Source organism: Palaemon carinicauda, chromosome 37 (assembly GCF_036898095.1).
Source record: "Palaemon carinicauda isolate YSFRI2023 chromosome 37, ASM3689809v2, whole genome shotgun sequence".
NCBI lineage: Eukaryota > Metazoa > Arthropoda > Malacostraca > Decapoda > Palaemonidae > Palaemon > Palaemon carinicauda.
This window is the reverse complement of record NC_090761.1, coordinates 41,101,310-41,108,809: the sequence shown is the minus strand read 5'-3', so window position 1 is coordinate 41,108,809 and position 7,500 is coordinate 41,101,310. Positions and strand designations below refer to the sequence as shown.

The 7,500-nt window shown below is 32.2% G+C and overlaps 1 protein-coding gene across 1 annotated transcript in view; it reads right to left on the bottom strand.

Annotated features, from left to right (window-relative positions):
- Window positions 1-7,500, bottom strand: part of LOC137629594 (atrial natriuretic peptide receptor 1-like) — a 1,161,427-nt gene that overhangs the window by 899,260 nt on the left and 254,667 nt on the right.

Here is a 7,500-nt window from a genome sequence, read left to right as displayed (position 1 = left end):
GGCTGACACAAGTCTCTTGTTATTGTTCATTTATGGATTATCTATTTCAATGTTGTTATTGTTCTTGAAATATGTTACCTTAACGGTTTATAACTTCTTTTGTGTTAATTTATTTCCTTATTCCCTTTTCTCACTGGGCTATTTTTCCCTGCTGGAACCCTTGGCCTTATAGCATCCTGCTTTTCCAACAAGGGTTGTAGTTAAGCTGCTAGTAGTAGTAGTAGTAATAGTAGTAGTAGTAGTAGTAGTAGTAGTAGCAGCAATAATAATAATAATAATAATAATAATAATAATAATAAAAAGTTTGCTATCTTCTCACACATAAAACGCTTCAATGTACACCACACCCATTAGCTTCTTTCCATCCATACTAATGAAGCAGGAGACCAGATCTCCCTTCAGTTAATAAAAAAAAAGAGGGATGAAAGTTACCCATCACCAATTTATGATCATGTATTGTATATATTCATATACTTCTTTTTACAAGAAGCGTTGCAAATAACCGCTAAAAGGTTCTTTTTTCCTTTAGTATTCTTAGCATTCCTATTGGTCTCCTTTTATGTTTCCCATAGTGTTTCGCATACATTGAATTTCCATCACGTACTAAGAAATATAGTGATTTGAGAAATTTTACTTTTATGGGAATTATTTTATTTGGTAGCCGGTACCATTCACAGCGCCATGATTTCAAGTATTCTAGATGAAACGATTTATTGAAATGATTAATTATTTGACTGAAGATGAGACCAGTTACTAACAGAAATAGTTAGCAAAGAACAATCCTGTCATAGCTTTGAAATATCATTAAGTTTCAAGTATTCTTCACAACGGATAAAGAAGTTTCTGATGGGCAGATGTGGCCTATGAACTCCTGCCCCGCTATTTATTCATCACGCTATATAGCCTCCAGGTCTTTGGCTATTTGTCAATAGCCCAAAAACTTCACAAATTAATCCTTCTTGATTCAATTTTAAGGTTTGACAGATCCTTTGTACTTTGTTGCTTATGTGAAATTCCAAATGGCACTTCATAATGAACAAGCGAATGACCTTAAATACGAAAATTTTCATCACTTTTAATTCTGGTTTGATTTAATAAATTTATTAAATATTGTTTTTGATTTCAAAATGTAATTCTTAATACATTTTTTTTATATTCTTCAAGAGCGAGATGCATGTAGTACTTCATAACATAAGAATGACCTAAAATAGAATAAATTTATTTAAATTCATTGTATCAATTATGGAAGTGTTGAAAACTGTAGCTATTATTGTAATTTTGCCTCATTCACAATATTGTATTGACATGCTGATTCTGGATGCCATTTCAAAAATCCTAATGTTCACATATAATGTATGCATATTCTAACGGTTTAATGTATGCATATTCTAACGGTTTACTGAAACAAATTTCTGAGAGGAATGAACAGAACTAGATACACATTGAAGTAATTAACCTTATTTTAGTAAAATGTTAAAAAACAATACAATGTATTTATTTTGAAAAATAAAGGCTTCAACTATGAGTGTAAAGATACAAAAGTAATTTCATCATGAGATAATCGGGACGAATGTGAAAATTCAGGTTTGCAACACTATTGATGGTGAATTCATTCAACTGGAGTCTCAACATCAAAATTCATAAACACCGTTATCAACACTAAATAATAGTTTTGAGAGAAAACTGTAGTTTTGAGTATATTGAATAGTTTGATGATAAATCATACACAATCTCTAGTCATTTTAAGAATAGAAGTCCACCAAATTCCAAAATGAGAGGCCCAAATAATTTTAACTAATATTGCATATACCAATGAAATGATTCTAAGCGATGATCTAAATGACTTTCTGAGTAACCAACAGGAGATGGCCTACCAGGCATTTCAAATGCCTTGAAGAGAGAGAGAGAGAGAGAGAGAGAGAGAGAGAGAGAGAGAGAGAGAGAGAGAGAGAGAGAGAGAGAGAGAGAGAGAGGGGGGGGGGAGAGAGAGAGTCAATAATGACCTCCTCAGAAACCTTGTCAAAGCCAAGATGGTCGGATTGATCAAAGGGAAATACTAAACTCTTAGACTCCAAGAGTCTGCGGTCAATATCCTTCGTGAATTGAGAAATGAGAGCAAATTAAGTAGATTGCTGTCAGGTATTAATTCAGCATCGATAATTAACCAAAAAATACATAAATAACAAGGTATGGAATTTCAGTTCAGTTGTAAATAAAATACTGAACCTCTTAACGTACGTTATTTCAAAATACACAACAAACACAAAACAATTCTGGAGAGTTAATTAAGGTTTTGAAGTTATAACGATGATAATACCATCATTAACAATATCAATATCAGCTTAGCGCAAAACTAGTCTCCCCTCCCAACACACACATGACAATTAATTAAATTAATAGACTACACACACACACACACACACACACACACACACACATATATATATATATATATATATATATATATATATATATATATATATATATATATATATATATATATATACATGCAAATATATGGATAAATATTAACACAATATCGAGCTCAAATAGAAATAAATTTCTACCTCATACTTGGGACGAACCCTAGCATCTTCTAAAGTAAATCCAGTTAGGTTCAGACTTCTTTTATCGCCTCTGGTGGCATGTTTGGAAGCGACCTGGCTTTTCATTAGAAAGGGCCAGGGTTCGATCCCAAGTATGAGGTAGAAATTTATTTATTTATTTATATATATATTATATATATATATATATATATATATATATATATATATATATATATATATATATATATATATATATATATATATATACACACAGAATTTATTTCATAAAATATATAAATAACTAAACCGTTATCGTCTTGCTCCTAGGCAATTATGAGTGAATAAGAGTCTTTGCGACGTATAATACGATATCCCCACTTCACAGATTTGTTCCACAACGTTCTCTACTGCATTTCCTTGGTCTGTTTCTGTCATCTAAAACAGTCAACTACGCTACAGCGTTTACACTTTAGACTTCCACTACGTAATTCATCCTTTAGTTTAGAGGCGCAAAGACAAAATATATTTCAGCCATCTGTCTCCGTACTCCGGTGCCTTTGTCCGCCCTTTACATTTGCCATATAGCTTCTTTCTTTAAACATATATCTTATAAAAAATAACCTGACCTCACACTTGAAGGCTCTTAAATGAAACTGACTCAAAAGCTTTTATCTTCTTGTCCCGTTTTTTATGATTTTCTTTTTTTTATTTAATCGATGAGATGATGGACGGTACAACTCAATTATCTTCCTATTACCTTCAAGACATTTTGGTATTATTTTTTCCTATTTCTCAATTCTTTTGTTTAAAATATATCTTTCCGTTGATTCCTCTTACTCAAGAGCGCTTCCTCTTGATATTTCCTCCGGGTTTCTCTGTCTCCATTTCCTTCGCACAACTTAACTCTCGTAAAACGAACTTTCCCAAGTCTTAAAGCATTTTTATCTTATTTTGCAACATACTGGACACTTTCCATCTCCTTCCTGCATCAGCATACGTATAATGAATTCAGTACACAGCCGGGTATGATATCCGTGAAAACGTACCACTGGGTTTGCTTAATAATTGAATGGATAGTCAGTCACCAATGGAATGTGCGCATTTAAATGTTCAATCACGTGTACTATATTGTTGGTCTTTCCATGAGTGCAGCCGCGAAACTGTGGTCTGGTCAGTTCTTGGACGGGTGATAATCAATATCTTGCAGCTTGGTCAATAATAATAATAATAATAATAATAATAATAATAATAATAATAATAATAATAAAAATAATAATAATAATAATAATAACAACAAAAATATGCCACTTTGCACGTGATAAATTAGGAAACTTTGCCAGTGATTATAAACTTAAAACATACTTCAAGGAGTCTGGAAAAGAGTGGTAAATTTTGTGTTATTTTTCCATATTAAAACTCGTGTCCCATTTTCCACTTAACTATACTTATTTTCAATGGCCTGAGAAAGAAATAACGCAGAGCCCACGTATGCTTTTATAAAATGACTGCATAAACTCACGGCAGTGTAACTCGGAAATAACAAGGCTGACTGGCGCTTGGGCAATAACATTAAAATATAAACATTTTATTGGGGGAGGGGGGAGATTTGGGCAAAATTCTTGTAATTTGGCCAAGACAACAGCCACCCGTTCAGATACTGTCTTAGGGTAGACTTCTCATGATTGGGGGTACACTCAGGCACACTATTATATCCGTTTCATTATCTCCTTTCCTCACTGTGCTATTTACCCTGTTGGTGCCCTTGGGCTTATAACATCCAGCTTTTCCAACTGGGATTGCAGCTTAGCTAGTAGTAGTAGTAGTAGTAGTAGTAGTAGTAGTAGTAATAATATAAAAAAAAAGAAAAATAGAAATAATAATAATAATAATAAAAATAATAAAAAAAATAATAAAAATATTAATAATAATAATAATAATAATAATAATAATAATAATAATAATAATAATAATAGATATAATAGTAATGTTAATAATAACGATGTTACTGACCATTCGGTAAATCTCTATTGAATTCTAGGACCATTTGATATCTTATTTCATTTGGTAAATCATCATGATGATAAATTAATAGCATAAAAATGTTCATAAAAATTCACCATATTCAACATAGTATTAGAATTATTTAAATACTAAAGTTTGATACCCATAATAAATAAAAAGACAATTAATTCGAATGGACGCAGGTAAATTGCCATATACACACAACAGTAAAGAGAAGCTATTAACAAAAATTAAGTGCCAAGCATTGAATCAAAGCTTACTAAGTTATGTGGAAACTTTCAATGGTTAATTTTACGTTGCCATTTATAATAACACTTTTTTGTCAAACAATGTGCACGGTAAATTACCTCTTGTTTTGTTACAATGCATATTATTTTTTGTTCGTGTAGCAAAGCTTCATATATTAAAAAAGCACAGTGAGAGAGAGAGAGAGAGAGAGAGAGAGAGAGAGAGAGAGAGAGAGAGAGAGAGAGAGAGAGAGAGAGAGAGAGAGTGGAATAACATATCAAAAATCAAATATTGTGCAATCAAATAAATGGATACTTCAAACAGCTCTCTCTCTCTCTCTCTCTCTCTCTCTCTCTCTCTCTCTCTCTCTCTCTCTCTCTCTCTCTCTCTCTCTCTCTCTCTCCATAAAGCAATATCTCTCCTCAAACTCAACCATGTATGAAAAGCGTGAACATTACGATTGAACATAGAATGAAATCATGAACCTTCATGTAGATTTGAAATCTATAGGAACATGTTGCACAGCTTTCGTCAATTGAGCCGAATCTGTATGCATTTCCGTACAATTACCAGAACAAACCCCTTTCCCGCCATTGTCGAACCAGACTGAACATTCAATATACTGCTCGACACTATTGTCTGCAAATCCCCCTTAACTTAATAAGAGCATTGTCAGTTCAAAATGTAACGCATTATTCCAGTCATACCAAAGAGTAATATCAACTCATAAACAAATTCCCAGTTTAACCCAACTATCACCTGATTAAAAAGTTCATAACTATAGAATAACTACCTAATTTAGAAACACAAAGAGCAGGTTTCATAATACCAACCGAATCATTATATTTAATTATGAATAGCAAGTAAAGGCAGCTTGAGAATAAAATCCTGATCTTCACATAGTTAACTTACAAAATAGAAACCAGTCCAAATAAGAGAGATGTGAATACAAATTAAAACTAAAGATAAAATGACAGCTGGTTACCTACAGTATACGATTCACAAGGCTTACCCAAAAAAAAAAAAAAAAAAAAAAAAAACCCTGCCCATTGCATTATAACATGCGGAGACTACAGTAGTTATAAGAATAAATACTTTGGTGATGTTAATAACTGAAATATCTAAAAAATTTATCTTTTATGCTAAAATAATTAACCTGCAATGTACACAATATGTCATTCTTGTAATTATAGTACTATACTGGCAAAGAAATTTGTTCACAAATATTGAAAATACCCAATAAGTTAAGGCTGCAACTGTGAACTTGCTACCTTTTACACGTACCAGAATACAGCTCAGAAATGGCTGACAAACGTAATTTCATGATATGCGTCGGATAATTAGTGACCACTGTCATTTTTTTGAGTTGTAAGTAATGTTTAAAACATTCCGATTCAATGCTAAACAATATTCTAATTTCCTTTGTAATTACAACAATTGTTGTGACAAAATGCTCCTGTAGATAAGAATAAATAGAAAGGCAGTTTATCCCCTTTGTCTGCTGAAAATTTATCTCATGATCAATTTTTGTGATAACAATTCTTAAAAAAAAGTCATATATCAATATGCGTTATAACCTTTTTTTTTTAACCAAAGCTAATATTCATCTAGTTGGCTTTACCTAAGATAAACTTTATAGATTTCTATATGAATCCTTGACGATCTATATCTTCCAAAGAATAAATATAATCAATACCTCGTGAAAAATCAATTACGAAATAAAGCGGACTAAATCAGCATTTCTACACAGACTGGGTGACTTAATTTCAAATATTTCACTCTATGTAATTTTCAGTTTGTGATTCAACATTTAGTCTATTAATTATTTTCTACTATAAATATCACCTTTCTAGGGTAGAAAGAATTATTCTGATGACTAGTATTTGATACGCATACGATATTGACAATGTTGATCATGTGTCACCTTAATTCTTTCATTTATATAGAGCGTTAGTGCCCCTGTTTATTACCTCATCCCTTTACTTCATCGGAAGTGCCAGTGTCAAAATTTTAACTATTTTACTTCATCCATTTATTTGAGTGCAAGAAATTGAACAAAAGTTTATCCAAGTATGTCCACTTATTCGAAGATATATGAAAATACTAAATGCTGCTATGTTATTGCATTTAACCTTTTCTGCCGAAAGCTGTTTCAGCCATTACTTTGGGCTATCATCAGGGCGACATTAGTTGAAAAATGGGAAGACACTTTAATATAAAGGCCAATTTAAAAATAACATAATATCAAACATTACACTATATGATAAAAGTAACTAACCAGCAATATGAATATACCAATTTGGAATAATGAGGATGAATTTCTACAGCTTCACGAGATCACGAAGCTCCATATAAGATCGCATCCCTTGGATTATTATGATATGCCCATCACTGGCTGTATCAGTGAAAACCCAGATGATACAACTTCAACCTACTGCAACAATGGGACTGTGTACTTCGTCAGAGGAGAGGTTAAACCAATAATTACACTGTCACACCAGATAAGATAACAAGAAGTAGCGACGAGGGCCAAAAAAAAAAAAAAAAAAAAAAAAAAAACCATACTAAAGGGGCACTGAGGTATTAAGGATCAGTGTAACCTGCAGGTTTAAATGCTCAAAGGAAGATGCAAGCCTCTTGATGAAGCTGTTTTGGGCATGTAATGATAACCCAGGATGCAATTTCTCCTTATTGTACCGCACAT